The sequence below is a fragment of the Littorina saxatilis genome, linkage group LG2, assembly GCF_037325665.1.
Source record: "Littorina saxatilis isolate snail1 linkage group LG2, US_GU_Lsax_2.0, whole genome shotgun sequence".
Lineage (NCBI taxonomy): Eukaryota > Metazoa > Mollusca > Gastropoda > Littorinimorpha > Littorinidae > Littorina > Littorina saxatilis.
This window is the reverse complement of record NC_090246.1, coordinates 49,923,121-49,947,122: the sequence shown is the minus strand read 5'-3', so window position 1 is coordinate 49,947,122 and position 24,002 is coordinate 49,923,121. Positions and strand designations below refer to the sequence as shown.

General features: G+C 40.2%; 1 long non-coding RNA gene across 5 annotated transcripts; it reads left to right on the top strand.

Moving 5' to 3' along the window:
• The first annotated feature begins 672 nt into the window (after positions 1–672).
• Positions 673–22,180, top strand: LOC138959148 (uncharacterized). 5 transcript variants are annotated; one of them, XR_011453639.1, is made up of 7 exons: positions 673–1,196; positions 2,355–2,459; positions 4,369–4,481; positions 8,899–8,965; positions 9,254–9,320; positions 10,387–10,554; positions 15,719–22,180. It is a non-coding gene; the product is annotated as an uncharacterized lncRNA (long non-coding RNA). The 5 variants fall into 5 exon arrangements; XR_011453641.1 differs by lacking the exon at positions 9,254–9,320 and having other exon boundaries at positions 4,369–4,477; XR_011453640.1 differs by lacking the exon at positions 9,254–9,320.
• The last annotated feature ends 1,822 nt before the right edge of the window (positions 22,181–24,002 follow it).

Genomic DNA, 24,002 nt, shown 5'->3' with positions numbered 1-24,002 from the left:
CATTTATGCAAAATCTATACCATTTTCGGCTTTAGTCCCTGTGACAAAGGCTATACATACAGAAGTAATTGTGTATATATTGTTTTCAACAAGGCTAAGCTATTTACACAAGTAGGGAGAGTGGCTTTCTTTGTCCTCAAGCATAAATTAATGTGGGTACATACATTATCCAGCCTATTAACACAAGTGGGGAGAGGTTTTTGAATTTGTGCAGTCTGTTTGCAAATTTAGCCTGGGTGAAAGTAAACAATACTATAAAATGAACAAAAAACCTACAAGTTTCACAGTGCACGCACACACTCTGGCTCCCTCTCCCTACAAAAATGCTGACACTTGCGGCCAAGTGACGTAACACGTACTCTCCGTTTTCGAATGCTATTGACTGATCATTCAATTAACACTGATGAATTGTGGGATAAAATCAGTGTCAGTCAGCACAAATCTGCTTAAATATATTATGAAAATCAGTCTTAACATGCCGCGTTTCTTAGTCTCTCTAGATGATTGTACCGTCTCTTTAACTTGGCGGGAAAGCATTCCGTCTGGACAGTTTATTTTAGCAGAAGCCTGGCTGACGTCCCGGCAATAGCCATGTAACACACGCACACACACACCGTGACACTGACACACACCCGGCACACACACACACACACACACACAATGACACACACGGCACTTTTTATTCAGCTTCAAGTTGAACAACACAAATAATTCAGAAAATGACGCCATGAAATCACGAATATCGGCTGAGCTCGAACGCTGATTGCTCACTTCACACTTGTGTAGATAGCCTGGCTTCGACGAACACGGTCTATGTTGCACAACTGCTTGTGTAAATAGCCAGTCCAACGACGTGAGTGACTTCCCTTTGGTAAGCTCATTATTTTGTGAAAGTAAACGTGCGACATCGATGACATATATATTAATTTCTCGACTGAAACTGAGGAGCTGAAGTCATTGCTGGCAGTAGAAAGCCCACTGTTTGTTTTTGACGGCCATGCTGTGAATGTATAGTGCGTTGAAATGAGCAAGTTCTTCGTGTTCACCTCCGACGAAAAGCCAACACAGATCCCGGCAAAGTACTGGCTGAACTGTTGTCTTTTGGACGCCAGCTACATGCAAACTGCGGATGTTCGCAAATGACGACCAGTATCACCATGGGAACATTTTGCTTGGAATTGTCAGTGACCAGAATGGTAAGTATTCATCATATTTCACAACGTAAGTATGCATAGCTTCTAAAGGCAACTGAATACGGTGTGCTGTTGGCAGTGGCCCTTGCCGATGGTGTCAGTGTCACAAGGTCAAGGCATGTACAACTAGTAAAGTTCCACACACTTGTCACTTTATGCGTGTGAATGTGAATTAATTGTGATGTATGTGTTGCACTCTGTACAAGTATGTGTGTGTGTGACTGACTCATAATTCACAGGATCATTATAATCGAGGAAATAAAGTTTCATACCTGTCAAGTACTTTTGGCCTCTGACCATAGTAAATGGCATAAGAAACCATAGTTGGGGATCAAAAACCATAGTTAATGCGTGGATCAGAATGTGGTTAAACGCACAAATTCAACTTCTCACGCATACACACTAAACCAATCAGATTGTTTTTCGCAAACTAAAAGTAAAACACATAAATTCCTTTCTACACAAACTGCTCTTTATTTACCACTACATGTAATACATTTACACTGCACTCTTGTTCGTTCATTTTTTTTGTCACTTGTCACTTGTGTTCTTTGTTGTATTCATCTGTGCAAATCTTTGCTTTGTCAATCATGCTGCCAGTCACCTTAAAATCATGGCAGCATGCATCAGAGTTAATTTTGACCTGTAAGAAGGCAGTCAGTGTGTCAGCTCCCAGACTGTGATCCAGCACTTGAAGGTGTTGCAGGGTTTCACTGCCAAATGGAAATTTATTCAACATTTTCCTCACACAGGCCATGTAGAACTGGCGCACATCATGCCAGAACTTCTGTTGTGTGGCTGGTGCAAGCTCCTCCTCAGAAATGAATGAACGGCAGTCCATGCCAGCAAAAAAAAAAAAAAAAAAAAATTTTTTTTTATTTTTTTTAATGCTGAAAATGCGTATGGTTTGAGGTATACGACGTAGGACCCAAAAAACACCGAAAATCCGTAAGAATTACGCAGAATGCGTAGGACTTGACAGGTATGAAGTTTGATTATCTGTGTGAGTATTTTATGTTTTCCTGCTAATTTGACTCAGTTGTTTTAAGTTACTTTAAAATGTTTGTTTTTTCAATTGATGTAAATGAATCATTGATAGTGATACATGTATACATCATGGTCAGCGCAATTCAGATGGTTTTTTATTTATATTATGTACAGTTGTCCTGGACTTTTGATCCTGCTGTGATGATGATGTCACCTCCAGATGAACCAGAGCTGCTTCATCATTCATCAAAACAGCACAGCTGTCTGATTTTTCTTCAGGTACTTTTCAATTTTATCATTATAACTTATACATGATTGTGCAGGTCATTCATTGCTTTAAGTTTAACAAGAACATAACAGTATCACTATCACTAAACTCTGAATTGGTTGATAAGGCCAAAAAAAAAATAGGTGTGGTTACGGTAACATAGCCAAAAAAAATAGGGTAGGTAGGTAGGCAATCACTTTTTTTTTTTTTTAACTTTTTTTTCTAATGTGTACAAATTAAACCTACTTGACAGGGAAATAAGTGTGCGACACGGGCGCTTTCGCTTACATTGCGTTTTTGCACTCGTTTTTTTTTTTTTTTTTTTTTGTGTGTGACAAATGTAATAAAAAGTTATAGGATCGGCCCCTAAAAATTGGGTAGGTCGGGTTACCGTAACCACACCTTTTCTTTTTTAGGCCTAATGTTAATAATGCCTTAAAAGTTAAAATATGTTCCCAATACTATTGGTACCAGTGTGTTAAGGTAATTCCACAAAGGCAGTGATTCTGAGTGTAACTAGCTGAATTTGTCAGTCTGTATTCACATTTCAATCTTGTGTTCTTTGTAAATTGTATCACTTTTCATTTATCTACAGCAAGTGTGTAATGAATCTTTATTCTGTACATGTATTTCCATTTATCCTACTGTATACGTGAGAGAGACACCCGTGAGATAATAATTGTTCAAATCACACATGTTTATATCATGTAAATGAGGTCATGTGACGTCAAGCAAGTCTGGCAGGGACCTGTTTTTCCACTGCTTATGATGCCAAAGTCACCGAGACAAACGTCATAATAGAAACAAAAATTGTGCTCGCTAATTACCCTCAATGAGTGACTTCCTTTGCTTTGACGTAATAGATTGCACGAGGCTTTACAAGAGATCGAGGTTCAAAAACAAGCATCTTCAATTTAGCTGCCTCGACTGCAAGACATTTTCAGTCAAATACATGCAAGTACAGTATGTAGGATCAACAGAATACTACATGGCTTGCTGTGTCGTACCAGATTTACACTCGTTGCTTTTTCAAATAGTGAACATCTCGCTTTCGCTCGCTGTTCAATATTTACAAAAACGAGTGTAAATCTGGTACGACACAGTAAGCCATGTAGTAACTAGTATTCTCTATTTAACCTAATGCTTTTGGGTTATCACCGGCTATTTGAATGAGAGCCATTTGTTAGCATATATATATACTAGATGAATACCCGCTTCGCCGGGTACGGCTTCGCCGGGAAGAAGTCGAGCCGAATACCCCGGCGCGACTCGGCTTTGCCGGGTGTACGCCGGCAAACCGGCGCACCGCACGAAGGAAGGGAGATAAACGCGCAAAATACTGGAGAAGATAAGGAAGAGTAATACCCGGCTTCGCCGGGACAGTGACTTTCTAAAAATAGTATAACGGGAATATGGAATGAGCGTTGTCGACAGTGACCTTCTAAAAATAGAAACGGGAATATGGATTGACGCCACATGAAGGAAGGGAGATAAGCGCAAAACACTGGAGAAGATAAGGAAGAGTTACTGGGAATGGATCTGGGAAGATGAACAGAAAAATCAAAATCGGTTCAGCGCTGCGCACTGAGAGCACGTGTTGAAAATTCTCATCGACCAGGTTGTGTCCGGGGTCTACCTGAATATGCCCACCAAATTTGAAGCAGATCCATCGAGAACTTTGGCCGTGCATCGCGAACACACACACACACAGACACTAGTCGTATATATATATAGATAGATAGATGCAATTTTTCAATAAAATGTTTAAGTGCCATCCACAGCGTGTTTTTCTTTTGAATTCTATTACAGTGACAAGGCACTGAAATAAATTGTAAAGCGGTGTAACTTGTGTTTGTTGTCACAGGGATGTTTGTATTGTTTTGATATGTTTGGCAGCTGAAAATGACATTTATTTTGCAGTGCCGGTCAGTCTGCAGTGCTATTTGTTTCAAAGTTGACAGATGATCTGCAGACAGGGGTTTATATACTGAGCCAGTGAAGAATCAACATCATCCTTTGCTCTAAAAATGTAGGTAAGTTCTCTTTAGAAGTAGCTTATATGTGACCCTCCACCATGAAATGAGTCACATGTCACCTCGCGCGGTTCTGCGCTAGGCTTAAATATAAGTCCGGGGAGTGTCTGGTAACAGTGTGAGGGTCACCTTAGTCACAGGCTTATAACTCAAACAGTTTTCGCTCTTTTCTAAAACGGTTTTCACCTCTGGATAGAGCATAAAATAAACAAGAAGGGCAAACGCTCGATCGAGTCACTTTCGCAGTTCTGAATATTATATGAGGCATCAGATGGACAGGAAGAAATTGCTATTCACAACACAATGAGTCACGTTCACATAAAATTTGAGCCCGGTCACTTTTATAGTTTCCGAGAAAAGCCCAACGTTAAGTTGTGTGTTGCCGAACAGAAAAGGCTAGTTATCTCCCTTGTTTTTCTGATAACGTTCGTAAAAGGCTACAGATGTAAATACTTTGATGTAAAGAATAATCCTACAAAGTTTCAATCACATCCGATGAACTTTGTCAAAGATATAAAATGTCTAATTTTTCCTTTGACGCTGACCTGTGACCTTGAAAAAGGTCAAAGGTCAACGAAACCATCGTTAAAGTGTAGAGGTCATTGGAGGTCACGACTAAACAAAATATGAGCCCGATCGCTTTGATAGTTTCCGAGAAAAGTCCAACGTTAAGGTGGTGTCTACGGACGGCCGGCCGGACGGCCGGCCGGACGGCCGGCCGCCGGCCGGACAGACTAACACTGACCGATTACATAGAGTCACTTTTTCTCAAGTGACTCAAAAACTCTTTAGATAAATGTAAAAATATGAAAATCATGCAAAGGTGACATGCGACTCATTCCGTGGTGGAGGGTTACATGTATATAAATTATGTGTTTTTATTTTTTTTCATTAATTTAATTTTGATAATAATTTTTATATATTTAATTTTCAGAGCTTGTTTTTAATCCGAATATAACATATTTATATGTTTTTGGAATCAGCAAATGATGGAGAATAAGATAAACGTAAATTTGGATCGTTTTATAAAATTTTTTTTTTTTACAATTTTCAGATTTTTAATGACCAAAGTCATTAATTAATTTTTAAGCCACCACGTTGAAATGCAATACCGAAGTCCGGGCTTCGTCGAAGATTACTTGACCAAAATTTCAACCAATTTGGTTGAAAAATGAGGGCGTGACAGTGCCGCCTCAACTTTCACGAAAAGCCGGATATGACGTCATCAAAGACATTTATCGAAAAAAAAAAAAAAACGTTCGGGGATATCAATCCCAGGAACTCTCATGTAAAATTTCATAAAGATCGGTCCAGTAGTTTGGTCTGAATCGCTCTACACGCACGCACGCACGCACGCACACACACACACACACACACATAAACACACACACACACACACACACATACACCACGACCCTCGTTTTCGATTCCCCCTCTATGTTAAAACATTTAGTCAAAACTTGACTAAATGTAAAAACCAGGATATCATCATGATGCCTCTTTACAAAAACCAGGTCTAGGAACTCTTCATCTAAAGTCAGTCAGTATTAACCCCCTCAACACAATCCTCATTTTGTCCCATAGTGATTTCTGCCGCCCAAGAACATGTGGTTCTTATCTCACAAGACGGATTTGTGTCTTCCATTGCGAAATTCAGATCTACCCCAACTACGTGCATTGATCTGAGCAATAAAATGTAGATGCAATGATCTGCAAACATCTCTTCAACACAATCTGCATCTTGTCCCATCGTGATTTCTGTCGGCAAAGAACATGTAGTTCTCAACTCACAAGACCGATTTGTCATCTTCTAGTGTGAAATTCAGATCTGCCCCAAGTACGTGCAATAAAATGTAGAATGGATAATCTGAAAAAAATATTTTCGCGTGAACGCTGCCACGTTGTCATCAGTCCGATGTCTTTTATCCAGAGCAGGGATGAACACACTTTTTCATCTGTAGTTTGTTATGTTTATCGGCAGACTGCTTTCCATTACTTGGCTGTTTTAGATTGACTCGTAGGGTTCGTCAGCCAGGCAACAAGTGCTTGTTTACTGACACGTTCTCACGCACGACATGTCGTAAATGCAAGTTCTAACGATTGTTTTTACATTTAGTCAAGTTTTGACTAAATGTTTTAACATCGAGGGGGAATCGAAACGAGGGTCGTGGTGTATGTGTGTGTGTGCGTGCGTGTGTGCGTGCGTGCGTGCGTGTAGAGCGATTCAGACCAAACTACTGGACCGATCTTTATGAAATTTGACATGAGAGTTCCTGGGTATGATATCCCCATACGTTTTTTTCATTTTTTTGATAAATGTCTTTGATGACGTCATATCCGGCTTTTCGTGAAAGTTGAGGCGGCACTGTCACGCTCTCATTTTTCAACCAAATTGGTTGAAATTTTGGTCAAGTAGTCTTCGACGAAGTCCGGACTTCGGTATTGCATTTCAGCTTGGTGGCTTAAAAATTAATTAATGACTTTGGTCATTAAAAATCTGAAAATTGTAAAAAAAATTATTTTTTTCTAAAACGATCCAAATTTACGTTCATCTTATTCTCCATCATTTGCTGATTCCAAAAACATATAAATATGTTATATTCGGATTAAAAACAAGCTCTGAAAATTAAATATATAAAAATTATTATCAAAATTAAATTTTTGAAATCAATTCAAAAACACTTTCATCTTATTCCTTGTCGGTTCCTGATTCCAAAAACATATAGATATGATATGTTTGGATTAAAAACACGCTCAGAAAGTTAAAACAAAGAGAGGTACAGAAAAGCGTGCTATCCTTCTCAGCGCAAGTACTACCCCGCTCTTCCTGTCAATTTCACTGCCTTTGCCGTGCGCGGTGGACTGACGATGCTACGAGTATACGGTCTTGCTGCGTTGCATTGCGTTCAGTTTCATTCTGTGAGTTCGACAGCTACTTGACTAAATGTTGTATTTTCGCCTTACGCGACTTGTTTTTATTGCACTGATATATCGATAGAGAATGTCGATATTTGTAAACGTCTGCCATTTCCTAATGTTTGTTTCATTATTTTGCATACGGATATGGCTAATAAGTGGATAATCTGTTACGACACGAAACACGTTCTAAATCCGGGAAGGGAGGCTACTCCAACGTACTTTCCAAAGTGTACTCCAGCCTTAAATGTATGGCCAGTTGTGATTGTTTTTACTCTACACAAATTATTTATGTTACCATCCGCATCCTGTGCACGGCCAGAATCTGATCTGACCACCGAGCTTTTACATACGACGAATCCATCCTTTTGTTTGAACGCTTACAGCTTACAGCTAGGGAGAATCTTAGCTGCTCTTCATAAGTTCATGGATACAGGTCATTTGTTTATTTTCGTTTTATTTTTCATTGTCTTAACTCTTATTCAGAGCTGACATTATTGTTGACTATAACTGTTATGGGAATGATGATAATGATGTTTGGGATTTCTGTTCAAGTTTGAGACTACATGACATTGACAGGGCATCACTCTACCATGTACGCTTACTGTCATATAACTGGGAGACCGGCACGGTTGGCCTAGTGGTAAGGCGTCCGCCCCGTGATCGGGAGGTCGTGGGTTCGAACCCCGGCCGGGTCATACCTAAGACTTTAAAATTGGCAATTTAGTGGCTGCTCCGCCTGGCGTCTGGCATTATGGGGTTAGTGCTAGGACTGGTTGGTTCGGTGTCAGAATAATGTGACTGGGTGAGACATGAAGCCTGTGCTGCGACTTCTGTCTTGTGTGTGGCGCACGTTATATGTCAAAGCAGCACCGCCCTGATATGGCCCTTCGTGGTCGGCTGGGCGTTAAGCAAACAAACAAACAAAATATAACTGGGCCAACCAGACTAGAGAACTGCTACACCTGTGGTGTTAGGTCATTACTACATGCAGTATGTAAGAAATGTTAAGTCCTTTGTACTGGAAACTTGCATTCTCCCAGTAAGGTCATATATTGTACAACGTTGCAATTTCCTGGAGCAATTTTTTTGATTAGTGCTTTTGTGAACAAGAAACAATTAACAAGTGGCTCTATCCCATCTCCCCCCTTTCCCCGTCGCGATATAACCTTGAACGGTTGAAAACGACGTTAAACACCAAAGAAAGAAAGAAAGAATTACTACATGCAGATAGCATAACCTGGGCACCCTCAGTGATATCAATTTTTGAAAACGTTAGAATTGCATAGTGATATATGTATCCTTTTTAAAAATAAAAGTGAAGATCTCAACACACTTTGTCTTTCTAGTTTTCTCTATTGCATTGATTTGAGAGGAAAATCTGTGTCCTTAGAATTTTTCAACAAGAAAAGCAAATGCTCATTCGACTCGCCTTCGCCATACGTAAAATAAATCGGACAAAATATTGCTGTTTCATAGTTTGTCTTATCTTACGTCATAGGTGAGAGAGCTACCAGTACCAATGCGATAGAGGTCCTTCAGGGCACATTGATTATCTTATTGCTCAGGTGAGTAAAATAAAACATGTCTTAAGTTAAAAGGAGTAATCCACTAGTATTAGGATTCACTGTCAGTCGGTATGTCTGGCCGGACGAATGGCCGGCCGGCTGTGGACAAAAAGCTTAACACACTTTGTCTTTCTAGTTTTCTCTATTGCATTGATTTGAGAGGAAAATCTGTGTCCTTAGAATTTTTCAACAAGAAAAGCAAATGCTCATTCGACTCGCCTTCGCCATACGTAAAATAAATCAGACAAAATATTGCTGTTTCATAGTTTGTCTTATCTTACGTCATAGGTGAGAGAGCTACCAGTACCAATGCGATAGAGGTCCTTCAGGGCACATTGATTATCTTATTGCTCAGGTGAGTAAAATAAAACATGTCTTAAGTTAAAAGGAGTAATCCACTAGTATTAGGATTCACTGTCAGTCGGTATGTCTGGCCGGACGAATGGCCGGCCGGCTGTGGACAAAAAGCTTAACGTTGAACATTGGGGATTGGGGGTGGCGGTCATAGGTAGTGAAATCCTCCTTTTAAGATTTTCAAAACCCTGAAAAAATCAGGTCTTACAATGGGGGTAAACTTACATAAGTTATGACCAGAATATCTTAGAAAACAGGGTCTTGAAAATGTCAATAGGTAACATGCGCCTTGAGTCGCCTTGAGATACGTGCGCGATATAAATCCTCGTAAATAAATAAATAAATAAATAAATAAATGTCTTGGGGGGGCGTTGTTGAGTAAGTGATTTTGGTTGTTGGGTAAGTTACCGAAAAATAACTAGCCCTACTCATTTACAGAGAGAAAGAAGCAGAGGGGGGAATCATTTTTGGTAACTTAACCAACAACCAAAATTACTTACCCAACAATGGGCCTGAATCCTCGATAGCTCACAGGTTGATGAGCTAGCGATTGAAAGGTTCCGAACGCTCTAATGTACGAAATGTACATCTCTAGACGAAACAATACAAACATACTGCATTTAAACTAGCAACTACAGGCTTGAACACATTAATCTCCATATAAAATCGATGAGTTTGGTTGTTTTCTAAATTCAAATCTAACGATCAGTGCAGAGAAACTCGCTTTAGATCTCTTGCAAGTGCAAGCAAACTCCAAAGGCAAGTAACTCTCATACTCTGTGAAAGTGTCTGATTTTGCCATTTTTGGGCATTCTTATAACATTTTCAAGACTTTCCAATTGATAAAAACTGATGAAATTATTTGTACTATCACTCTGAAGGGTTTACTTTATGAAGGTATGGTGCTATTAGTAACTTGCTGCTTTTACAAAGAGAAATTATTTTTGGCACAGGCTCAGAGAACATTTATGTTACCTTGAAAATAATACTGCTGATTGTTTCTTGTTAATGTTTTATTTTTCTCCATTGTTTCTTGTTAATGTTTTATTTTTCTCCATCTTTTGTAGCTGCCTGGCATGCCGGTAATGCTGCTGATCCACACAAATGGAAGAGTCTCACTGAACAAAAGGAAGGAAGAGCCTATGCGCCAGGGGTTCAGTTGAGTTGTTGCTCTTCACAAACCTTTCACATGTCTGCACACATTCAAGGCTCATCAACCAGTAAGAATATATATGGTACGTGGTCGAGTCAGTGCTTTTTATTAATTTTAATATTATTGATTCAAACCCCCCAATCCTTCACACACCTTCTCTTGGATTTAAAGCAATTTGTTAAGTATTTTTACTTTCTGAATTTCATCTGTACTTGATGAAAGAACATTTTCTCTCACGTAACATTCAAAAAGAAAACTGAAGTTTGTACAGGGTAACCCCAAAAATGTAACCCATAAAAACAATTCTCATTGTAATAAATTCCACATCTGTCGATCACATATTAGTTCATATTTGGTGTATATTCACTTCAGCTTATGTATGACCTCTCAACAAAGTTGCCAGTTTGTAGGTAAAAGAATGGTAGCCTAAAAGAATCTGACTTTTGTGAGATTTCGGAAAACAAATCTTATTTTGGGGATTGGCTCAACATTACCAGGTTGAAAACTGAGCCTGAGCTATACTAACCGGTTTTAAGCCCTCCAGATTGTTAGTACCTAGTAACCTCTAACCAACTCTAGACAATCAATGACTTGAATGCAGCCGTTACAATTAAGCAGGATCAGGGCATTTGCCTTAGAGGAATGAGTTCATGTCATTGATGAATTTTGCGCGCCATTGCGCAAGTGTAACCTTACAATGAAGGGGGTCATTAAAGTTCAGCAAAAATCTTTATACAGGGTGACCCCCAAAAAATGCAACCCTCAAAAATGTTAATAACTTCTACATCTGTTGACCGAATCACTTCATATTTGAGGGACATACATTTCAGCGTATGCATGACAGTTCCACAAAGTGAAAATTCTATAAATCAAATGGTTTGACTCTTGTGCAATTTAAAAAACAAGTTGCCAAATTCGGGGATTGACTCATTTGTACGAGGTTTGGCATTGAGCGGTAGCCGAACTTGCCCAATTTTTGCCCTCCAAATTGTTACCTTTGGGGTAATTCGTATAACATAGTATACCTTAATCAACATTAGACAATCAGTGACTTAGTTGCAGCAATTACAGGCAGGATCAGGGCATTTCCCATGGATGAAGTGTCACTTCACAACAAAGGGGTTACAATTTTCCAGTCATTTTAGTTTGGCAAATATTTTTTATAGTTGTTGTGCATGCACTTTAGTTCGTCTATGACCATTCTACACATCTTTGACTCTGTAGGTAAAATGGTACGACATGTACCTTTTCTCCAAAATGTGTTCCAAATTACACCTCCGAAATTGTCAATCAGACGACAGTTTTCTTGCTTGGGGAATGCCTTGAGTCTAGTTGTAACTGCTTTCTTCAGGTCACTGATGATCTAAGGGGTGTTTGTGTATACTCGGAAATTCAGATAATCCGAAAGGTTAAGGTCTGGAGGGTTCAGATTAGGTAAGTATTGCTGCCGCTCAATGTCAAACCTTGTTCTGTTGAGTCGATCGCCGAATTCGGTAACCTTTTTTGAAATTGCACAAACGTCAGACCATTTTGATCTATATAATTGTCACTTTGTGGAAGGGTCATGCATAGGCTGATATTTATGTCTTCCAAATATAAAGTAATTCGGTCAACAGATGTAGAGTTATTAGCATTCTTTAATTTTAGGGTTGCATTTTTGGTAGTTGTGCATGAATTTAAATTTGTTCATGACCACTCCACAAAGTTTCCTGTCCGAAGGTAAAACAAATGTGTTCCGATTTAAATTATCCATCCTAAATTGTGAATGAAAAGCACTTTCATGTCCAGGGTTTGTCCTGAACCTAGCTATAACTGCTGTTTTTAGGTCACCAATGATCTGGGAAAGGGGGTGTGTGGGTTGTATACCTATAAAAGTGTCAATCAGCGGACTGCATAGCTGAAGTTAATGTACGTTAACCTTCACCAGATCATGCTTTGGACTACACAGTCCGGATTATGTGGGTCGTGTACGACCCATAATTTCCTAAGGATTCAACGTAAAAAGTATGTGTCATACACGACCCACGCCATCTGAATAGGGATAAACAACGTAAAACTCTGAAACTCCTCCTGCATTTACAGGCACTCCCTTCACACACTTTCAGCCCCCACTCTCACTGACCTGGAGAAAGTCCTAAAAAAAATGACCTTGAAAACCTGTGACCTTGACCCTCTTTCCACACAACTCTACTCTGACTGTCTTCCTGACCCCCTCCCTTCTATTCTCAAAATCATCAACACTTCTCTGCAAACAGGCACTGTCCCCAACTCCTTTAAGACTGCTATTGTCAAACCTCTACTCTACTGAAGAAACCATCGCTTGACCCAAACACTCTCAGCAACTACCGCCCTGTCTCAAACCTTTCCTTCATCTCCAAACTCCTGAAACAACTCGACCTCTCACCTTCTTTGCAACAATCTTCTCTCTCCGCTTCAATCTGCCTATCGTCCTCACCACTCCACCGAAACTGCCCTTCTCAAAATCACTAATGATCTCCTCCTTGCCACTGACCAAGCTGAAATCTCTGCCGTCGCCCTACTTGATCTATCAGCGGCCTTTGACACAGTCGACCACAACATCCTCCTTCAACGCCTTCAGCACACCTTTGGTATCCATAGCACAGCTCTTTCTTGGTTCTCTTCTTATCTCACCGACCGCTACCAGACTGTTTCGATTGACAAACTGAAATCTGACCCCATCAGGCTTGAGTGCGGAGTCCCTCAGGGCTCAGTCCTTGGGCCTGTACTATTTACTCTCTACACTCAACCTCTTGACCACATCTTTGACCGACACAACGTTCTCCACCACTCTTTTGCCGACGACTCTCAACTTTACAACAGCTCTTCCCCTGACCAGTCTGAATATCTTCTTTCCTCTATCTCTGACACTATATCACTGACGTGCAGAATTGGATGACAGAAAACAAACTTCAGCTCAATAGCAACAAAACTGAAGCCATTCTAATAGGCACTACATCCAAACTCTCCAAAGCCACGTACTCTCTTCAACTCTCTGACTCTTCTGTCCCGCTGTCTTTTGCTGTCAAAAATATCGGAGTCACTCTAGACAACACCCTTTCCATGAAACAACACATCTCTTCTGTCTCTCGCACCTGCTACTTCCAACTCTGCCGCATCACCACTATCCGCAAGTACCTCACCACAGATGCTACCGCCAAACTGGTCACTTCCACCATTCTCTCACGTCTTGACTATTGTAACTCTCTCTTGACTGGTCTTCCCTCTTCTTCTATCTCTCGTCTCCAACGCATTCAAAATAGCTCTGCCCGTCTTGTCTTACGAAAGAAAAAGAGAGACCATATCACCCCCCTCCTAAATCAGCTCCACTGGTTGCCCGTTCCTGCCCGTATCACATACAAAATCAACACTCTCACCTACAAATGCCTCCATGGTCTCGCCCCTGCCTATCTCTCCGACTCTCTCTCTCTATATGTCCCTTCACGAGCACTCAGATCATCTGCCGACTCCCTTAAGCTCAACATCCCCCACACCAAACTCAAAACAGCAGGTCAATGCTCATTTTCTTTCCAAGCACCTAGCCAATGGAACACACTACCTCTCCCCCTCCGTCAACAACAGTCCCTCGAATCATTCAAATCTGCACTCAAGACATTCCTTTTTTCCAAATAATCCATGCATTCTACACTGCCCACCCCCATCCCACCCTGAATAACTGTACATATTTAATGGTTGATGGTGTGTGTGTGTTAATGACTTTAAGTCTCCGTGTGTGTGAATGAGTGTATGTGCGCCTTCGGTCGCCTGTTGGTGAGACATGTGCGCGTTACAAATATTCGTATTATTATTATTATTATATGAGTGTGCATGAGTTGTTAATGCGAAAGAATGTGTATGAGTGCGCCTTGAGTCGCCTTGTGGTGAGATATGTGCGCGTTATAAATTCTCGTATTATTATTATTAAAATTCCTTACCATATGGTTCGTCCACGACCAACATCATCCGGACTGTGTAGTTCAAATTGCGTCATCGTTTATTTGTTTGTTTAGATTAGAAAGATAGTCTTTCAAAAGTTGGGCAATGGGAAGGTCGCATGGTGATTGGAGATTACATGAAATCTCAATTAAAGGCTGCCATACTCGTAGCGTTCATTAATTAATTCATATTGTTTACATGTGCCAATAATGTTATAAAACTGTATCTAAGGGGATATAATAACGATTGGCTGTAGCTTTCAAACACAGAAAAAATTATTTCAGTATTGCAAAGTGGTGTTGATAGTGTCAAATGTAAACAGAACAGTCTCAAATGCCATCTTTGGTTTACGAAACGTCACGAAGTGAGGTTAACGGTCTAAAAGTAGCCCAAGTCTTGGAGAACTGTTGCTAAACAATGCAATAAATAGTTATTTCTCGTAATTGGTGAGGACTTCAAACCTAAAACTTTGCAGGAAGCTTAATTTATACAACCCCGCAACAATGGGAAAAGCCCTGGATGTAATTAAACTAATCAAATAGGACTATGTCAGCCTTTAAAAACTCCAAATAGTTTCAGAGATATAAATACGATTTTGTGAGGCTCTGGGTCGTCCACGACCCACGAAGCAGGGTGAAGGTTAGTATGAAGTAATTTGGTCAAAAGATGCAGAAGTTATTAGCAATTTCAAGACAAAAAGCACAGACAGAAAGAAATCAAATGCACTTTTAACATAGCATCGAATGTAAAAAGAGATAAAATAAAAAAGACGACAATTTTGTCAGTACATTTTTTTCTCTCCATCCAAATAAAACAAAAATAATGTCACTGTGGAAAGAAGTGCAGATGATTACCATAACTGAACAAATGAGAAAGCAGTTAAAGATCTCCGGGGCAGAACAAAAAATAGCATACATCCCATCCAGAGAAGTGTTAAAACTGAACAAAACATTGCATAAGCCAACTTCAGCCAGATACAAAATCAATAAGTAAAGACGAAAACGCCTGATAAGAATTAACTTTTAAACCTTTAAATTTATCAAAAAAAGTATTGAAACAATTGCCTATGATTACAAACAAGTTTCATATGATCATTAAAAAAATTCACAGGAAATTTAAATACTGTATCAATGTGTAGGTTATCAAGTGCTATATCTGAAAACCATGTTCGATTTGTGTAATGTCTTCCTTTGACAATGGCAGACAGCACTCTTTGCCCTTGGTTGCAAAATAAGATTTCACTGATTTTACTGAAACAAATTTGTGATTTTTGTGATCTTTTCGTTCTTCAGGAATCCAAGGCGCTGGTATTGGATGACAGCCTCCTCTCAGTTTCAAACACCCAGAAAAGATGTGCCCTGAAAGAAGAAGAGGAGTGAGAGTACACCAGCACATTGCACACGTACATGAGCTGCTGAAAGGGAAAGACACTTTATTTTGTGGATGTATGGCTGCTCGCCTATAGCGTAGTTGAGAATGTACACAACCAGATATATTCCCAACCCTTCGGTTGGGTAAACTCACTTCCCCGCTGGATATAATTATTACAATTATTACTTGTTGGAATTTTGGATTTAAGCTGAGATCTCTCTATGACTATCGGGGGGGGGGGGGAGGAGGAGGTTAAGTAACTGAGAATGTCGCAACAGGATCTAACCACTTCATCATTGAACCAGTTGTAAAATAATCAAAAAGTTGTTGGATTTATATTTATCATGGTTTCCTGGAGCAACCCTTTATTCCTCTGTCCATGTGCTGCGCTGCTCACAAGTAAATGTAACAATTTCTTCTGCAGCTGTCTCTTCGTTCGTGTTACTGCGAAGAGTTGTGGACAAATTTAGTTAAATATCTTCTCATTTACGTGTTACTGCGAAGAGTTGTGGACAAATTTAGTTAAATATCTTCTCATTTACGTGTTACTGCGAAGAGTTGTGGACAAATTTAGTTAAATATCTTCTCATTTACTTTTTGGAATTAGAGCAATCATATGACACCAATCCTAAGCATTATAATCATGAGGGCGGATACACAAGCACTGTGCAGAATACCATGAAATGTGTTTGTGAAATAACAGCTAGGAATTACAAAGGTCATTTTTGTAGTGCATACAAGTTACAACGGAATTTTAATAAGAGAATAATCTGTCACTTTCCTCAATGCATGTACACTCTTCAAAAAAAGTTAAGGATCGGTTGAAAAAACTGATCTAATTATAAAACATTGTCAAAAAATTAAACATCGACATAATAATTAAAAGATTAATGTGTTTGAATTAACAAATGAACAATGAGTCTTGACTTACAATTTTGTTTGGCAGGCAGAGTTATTTCCCTTTGTGGGACTTCTCAAAAGCTGCATTTTGGAAGAAAAAGGGTGTTTTGTATAGCTCCATGAAATTTGAGGAACGCATGCCAGGGCAAAAGGTTGTGATGCACGTGCTACAACAGGGTCCTGGCTATGAACATCGCTCACCAGCTTGTGTTTAAAGGTTGACACGCTGACACAATTATGCACAGTAGCAACATGCCCCCACGAAGAAAACTGAGCGATTTGGATAGAGGAAGGGCAATAGGATGGCTACAAGACGGTGTTGCTGCCAGGCAAGTGGCTCAGAGGCTTGCAGTGGCTCCCTCTGTCATCATCAGACTAAAACAGAGATTCCACGCAACTGGAAGAGTGCAGGAGCGACAACGTTCTGGTCGGCCCAGATCGAGACACCACACAAAGAGAGGATCGCTTCATTCAGAGGCAGGCCATGCAACAAAGAATGGCTACGGCAAACAACATTAGGCAACGCCTACAAGCTACCACCAACACTGTTGTTAGTGGGGCGGGGATGTAGCTCTGTCGGTAGCGCGCTGGATTTGTATCCAGTTGGCCGCTGTCAGCATGTGTTCGTCCCCACGTTCGGCGAGAGATTCATTTCTCAGAGTCAACTTTGTATGCAGACTCTCCTCGGTGTCCGAACACCCCCGTGTGTACACGCAAGCACAAGACCAAGTGCGCACGAAAAAGATCCTGTAATCCATGTCAGAGTTCGGTGGGTTATAGAAACACAAAAATACCAAGCATGCTTCCTCTGAAAGCGGCGTATGGCTGCCTAAATGGCGGGGTAAAAACGGTCATGCACGTAAAAGCCGTGGGAGTTTCAGCCCATAAACGAAAAAAAAACCAAGAAAAAAAACCTGTTGTTAGTGGTCAGACAATCCGAAACCGCTTACACAACTTTGGCTTGGGTGCAAGGAGTCCAGTCCGAGGAACAACCCTGACTGCTAATCATAGACCAGCTCGCTGAGCCTTGTGCACTCAACATGTGAGGTGGCAACGTCAGCAGTGGGCTCAGGTGTTGTGTACAGATGAGTCCCGCTTTTGCTTGGAACCTGCTGATGGTCGCATCCGAGTGTGGAGGCGTCGCGGAGAGCGCTTTTCAGAAGGCGCTGTTCTGGAACGACAGCGTTTTGGCGGAGGCTCTGTGATGGTCTGGGGAGGGATCAGCACACGTCTAAGGACACCTCTGTACCATGTAGTGGGCAACTTGACCGGTGTCCGCTACCAGAATGAGATCCTGCAACCCCTAGTCGTTCCAGTCCTCCAAGCGATCGGCCCTCTTGCGATTCTTCAGGATGACAACGCACCTCCCCATCGCTCTGCAGCAGTAAACACCTTCATCTAGCAGGCCAGGGTCAACAGGATGCTGTGGCCAGCCAACAGCCCGGACCTGAACCCCATAGAGCACATGTGGAACGAACTTTGTCGTCGGGTACAGCAACATCACCCTCCTCCTGCCAATCTGGGTCAACTGCTGCAATGGCTCCAGCAGGAGTGGAATGGAGTTCCCAGAGCATTCATATGCAACCTGATCCACTCCATGCGCCAACGATGTGTTGAATGCCTGACACACAACGGAGGGCACACTGATTCACATTGTTGTACCACTCTAGCTAAATTGTGGCGGCCGCGTTCGATCTTTGCTTTGTTTGTCATTACTCCTTGATTGTTCAATTATATAATTTTTAAAAAAAGAAAGAATTCGGTCTTGTCTGTTTTGTGTGGTGTGCTTGTCAAAAAGTGATCCTTAACTTTTTTTGAAGAGTGTATATGTAAATCTATTAGATAATGTATTGCAGTGATCAAAAAGATGCGTGTGGGTGTTGTCTCCCCTTATTGGAAAGAATTTGCTCACTTAGGCGTGGCTGGTTAAGACACTGAAAATGCCTTGTAGTGATAGTGGTCCTTTTTACATTTAGTCAAGTTATGACTAAATGTTTTAACATTGAGGGGTGAATCGAGACGAGGGTCGTGGTGTATGTGTGTGTGCGTGCGTGTAGAGCGATTCAGACCAAACTACTGGACCGATCTTTATGAAATTTGACATGAGAGTTCCTGGGTATGATATCCCCATACGTTTTTTTCATTTTTTTGATAAATGTCTTTGATGACGTCATATCCGGCTTTTCGTGAAAGTTGAGGCGGCACTGTCACGCCCTCATTTTTTAACCAAATTGGTTGAAATTTTGGTCAAGTAATCTTCGACGAAGCCCGGACTTCGGTATTGCATTTCAGCTTGGTGGCTTAAAATTTAATAAATGACTTTGGTCATTAAAAATCTGAAAATTGTAAAAAAAAAAAAATTTTATAAAACTATCCAAATTTACGTTCATCTTATTCTCCATCATTTGCTGATTCCAAAAACATATACATATGTTATATTTGGATTAAAAACAAGCTCTGAAAATTAAATATATAAAAATTATTATCAAAAATTGTTTTTCGAAATCAATTTAAAAACACTTTCATCTTATTCCTTGTCGGTTCCTGATTCCAAAAACATATAGATATGATATGTTTGGATTAAAAACACGCTCAGAAAGTTAAAACGAAGAGAGGTACAGAAAAGCGTGCTATCCTTCTCAGCGCAACTACTACCCCGCTCTTCTTGTCAATTTCACTGCCTTCGCCATGAGCGGTGGACTGACGATGCTACGGTCTTGCTGAAACATTGCATTGCGTTCAGTTTCATTCTGTGAGTTCGACAGCTACTTGACTAAGTGTTGTATTTTCGCCTTACGCGACTTGTTTTTTTATATAAAAGAATCTGTCACAGGATAGTCTTACAGAGAGAGTACAGCTTTATTGATCTTGTGAAGTTTGAAGGTACAAATTAGGAGATAATAAACTGAAGGAGCAATGATACACAGGGGATAACTTGTCCAAAGCGAATAGGGCAGCAGAATGCAGGGAGAGAATACAAATATGAACCTTAGAAACATTCCAACAGTAATTGGACACTCCATTCAAACACAAACATTCTCAGAAATAGTGAAACATAAATGTTTGTGGATACATGTTCTTTTTGAACCAAGTTACGCACAGGAAGAGCATGCTTGATCCATTATTGGATTGGTCAAAACTCTGTACATTTGGTCAGAAGTAGGTGTCTGTCAAAGTCTCAGTGTTGTATTTACATTGATTTAAATGATTTATATTAAATGGTTAATTGACGAGCGCAGTGGCCTAGTGGATAAGCCATCGGCCTCCTAGTCCTATACGGAAGGTCACAGTTACGAATCCAAGCTCCCGCTCCTGGTGGGTGGAGGCTGGAGATTTTTGTTTTTATCTCCCAGGTCAACTTATGTGCAGACCTGCGTGTGCCTTATTCCCCTGTGTGTGTCCATCCAAAACAACAAGCACAAGAACAAGTGCGCATGGAAAAAATCCTGTAATCCATATTAGAGTTTGGTGGGTTATACAACTTATAGAAACATGAAAATAACCAGCATGCCTCCCCCAAAAGCGGCAAATGGCTGCCTGAATGGTCTTGATCTTGATCTTGATCTTGATGGATTACGCTGCTGGATACCAGAAGACTGGCGTAAATGCAGCGGGGGAGAGTGCGGCAGCCTAATGGTGGTGTACGGCTGCTAGCTTGGCTTTAAAGATGCCAATGCTTTTGGAGGTTACAGTATTGTCCTCAAGTAGATTCCAGTCTTGTGCCGTCTTCACAAAAAAGGAGTTCCTAAACTGATCAGTGCGGCCTTGGGGCACTGAATAGGGTCTAGAATTGTTTCTCGAAAACTGTGAGACGATGTTGGATGTGTGATGGTCAGGATGTCTCACTGGCCTGATTTTACGGCCTTGTTTGGTGGGGTCAAAACGGTCGTACATGTAAAAACCCACTTGTGCAAAAGCATGAGTGAACATGGGAGTTTCTGTCCATGAACGAAGAAGAAGAAGATGAAATGGTTATTTGATCACACTGCAGATGGTTTGTGTTTCGAAGTCATAGATCAATACTATGCCTGGGCTTCATTTGTTCTGAGGGCTAAAGACATATATTTGGTGGTTGACCTTTTACCTTTATAGTACTGAGGGTTATACAGACATTGTCATTGATTTAGTGGTTGACCCTTTACCCTTTCCTCTTACTCACAAAAAATGTGGGCAATCAAAATTTGAGAATGTGATTTCCTAATTTGTCTAATCTCAGGGCCACCAAGCTGTGTATAAATACAGCTTTTTGATTTGTTCCACTTTCAAGGGGCCGGGGGCGCAACTTCAAACAATCACTCGGAGAATTAATTTGAGGGTGCTATCTACAACCTGCTAGCTCTCAAAGCCAATAAGGCAAGAATATATCTTGGGAACAGTCTCAGTAGAGAAAAATTAAAATTCACAGGGACAAGCTGCTGTTCCTGCCAGTAGACATAATTATACAGTCTCATATAATTTTTAACTGTGTTCGTTTTGTACCAATGGTTTCCATAGGTTTTACATATCCATTTCCATATCCATAGAATATCTTATTTATACCCTCTTGATTATATGGGGGATATTGCAGCTAAAGAACCTGCTGCAAGAATCAACCCCAACTTATAATCAACCCCCAGACACTCTTTTTCTTCTTCTTCTTCGTTCTTGGGCTTAGACTCCCACGTTCTCTCATGTTTTTAGCACGAGTGGGTTTTTACCTGTATGACTATTTTTACCCCGCCATTCAGGCAACATAAAGCCCTTTGCTACTTACCATTGACTGAAGACAAATCGTCTGCAAATTGATCAACTGATTAGTGTTACATATATGACCATAACAGAATTACCTAAACATTTCCACACAGTATTTTTGATCAGACTCTTTATTTGTCTAAATTTACAGTTTCAACCATTCGAGCAAGCAATTCCTGTGTCTCTTTGATTCTATAAATGATTTAAGGACACATCCACAACATATTTGCATTGGACTATTGTTGAGGAAAATGTGTGTTTGGATCAAGTCTGAACTTACTGTTTCAGTTTATGTTTTGTTCGCTGAAATATATCTTATATATATTATATATATTAAACCATCACAATGATACGCGTCTGATAAAAAAGCAAAGCGAATCATTTCAGACTGCAGATTATCACTCATGGACTCTCAATTTTTGTGTGTGTTTACCCAAAAATCAATGTGTTCAGCAAGGCAGCATAAGGAACATGTAGGGCAGGATTGGTATACTTCAGCGAAGGTTTCAGCTGTTCTGCCATCAGTTCTCCATGGCTGCACTCTCCATGGTCAGGTTGCACACCTCTTGAGCAAATCTGGGCAAATATTCACATTTATTATCATTGAACTATCATGATTCACACGACTTAGTATTATTTTTTTAATGTGTACCTATTTTTACATGTATCTGTTTAGTGAGATGGTGGGCAAATGTATAATTTGTATGTGTAGTCTTTAACAAAAATGTCATGGAATAAACCTAATATTTGTTTGCCTGGTTGTCTCTGTGTGTGTCTGCATTGTGTTTGTAAAATCAGTTTCTATGGCAATGCGTTAAATACATTTAATTCACTTACTTAAATAAATAATTCTTTTATTACCTGAACCAACGCCCCCAAAAAGGTCATCTGATGATTTGTGCCAGTCTGCTATACATGTTAGTTGGTATGCTTTTTTGTTTTGTTTTTTGGGTGTCATGCAAGAGACACTCAGTATTATTCTGTTAGCAGCCTTGTAAAAGTGATCCTAAAAATGTTCTCTAGCCCTGTTCCCCACCAGACTGTGGTCTCATAGCGCTGCATTGGACACAACATTTCGAACACAAGCACGCGATTAACAACCAAACAGACCTACCAGCACCAAATGTTTATTCATCAAATTCAATCCATCATAAAACGTAAACGTTCAAAGCTTACAACCACCCAAAATAATAAGTGTACAATAAAAAGTAAAATACCAAGAAGCAAGTATTAAACAGGAGGGGTGGGATTACGACTTTAATTCTGCACAGAACCAGTCTTGCTGCAGTGTTGCATGACTGGCACTAGTACAGAACATGATTATGTCTGGTCCGTGCACAGGCGCACGCATGGTTACAGTTGAGGCACTGTTGAACATTAGTTTTCAACTTTTGACATTCCTGCCAGACTTCATCTGTCTTTTATTGTTGTTCATAGAGTTTTGAAAATATACAGCTGAATCTAACAAATATGTGAGTCGTATTTCAAATACCCATTTATGATTAGCTGGCGTACAATAATGGACTTATCGTTGTAAATTCATGTACATGTTCTTTGATTTGGAAAATAAAGATTACTTCACATGGATTGGTGAAACAACTCAGAAGGGCCCAACTGTATGAGTTACGACTGACCTTTTTTTTAACAATGTCGCTCGCATCCTTCCAGATATCACTGGTGTGCTGGACAGTTGAAAACTCATTTTCCTGAAGAATAAATCGGAGCACAAAGTACCGATCGATCAACCAAAGAAGCTAAGCTAACCACAACAACCCTAAGACACTCACAAACACGCGTGCATACACGCACACACACACACATTTGCAAACACTATTTTGCTTCTTTGTTGGAGTGGGGCTACAAAAACAAATTTATACATTTTATTTGAACATTGTCGCATACCCAAACTCCATACTGACTATCCCCTTACCCGCCAAAGTACTGCCAATCGAACTTTGGACCATGTATTCCACTCATTTATCTAATTTGTGGTGAACAAATGTATTTTGACTTAGGTAAGCGCTTCGTCGCAAAATCTTTTTTTTCATTCAAGGGACGTAATCTAGCTCAGCGTGTTCGAATAAATCGAATTTTTTGGGTCGAATTTATTCCAAATCCGCTTGACATATGAACTTGACATTCGATCTTTTCTACCTCAAATCATTGTGCCCCTTGAAATTGTCAGGGAAGCAGTACGTGAGTCTAGAGTTAATTTTGTCAGAAGCCTGGCTGACGTCCAACAGTTGTCATCTTCGAAAGCAAGCAATCCAGATCGGAATTTAAAATGAAAAAATCTAAACAAGTGTATCAACAGGAGGACAATTGTTTGTGGCTTGAAGATTTTGAAAATGCTGATTAGATCTAATACCAAAAGCATGAGACTTATAGGCTAAAGAAATATCTCCTATATAGTACCCGAAGGAGCACGATGAATACCCCCAAAAATACAGAAGAGGTAGATCTAGTGAGTGTTGGGATACAACTTGGCTTTAAAATACCGAACAGATCAACAATGCAACAACTTGACCTGGCTGGGTGGCATTGGGAGAAGAGAAGGGTAAGCTTATGTTAGTC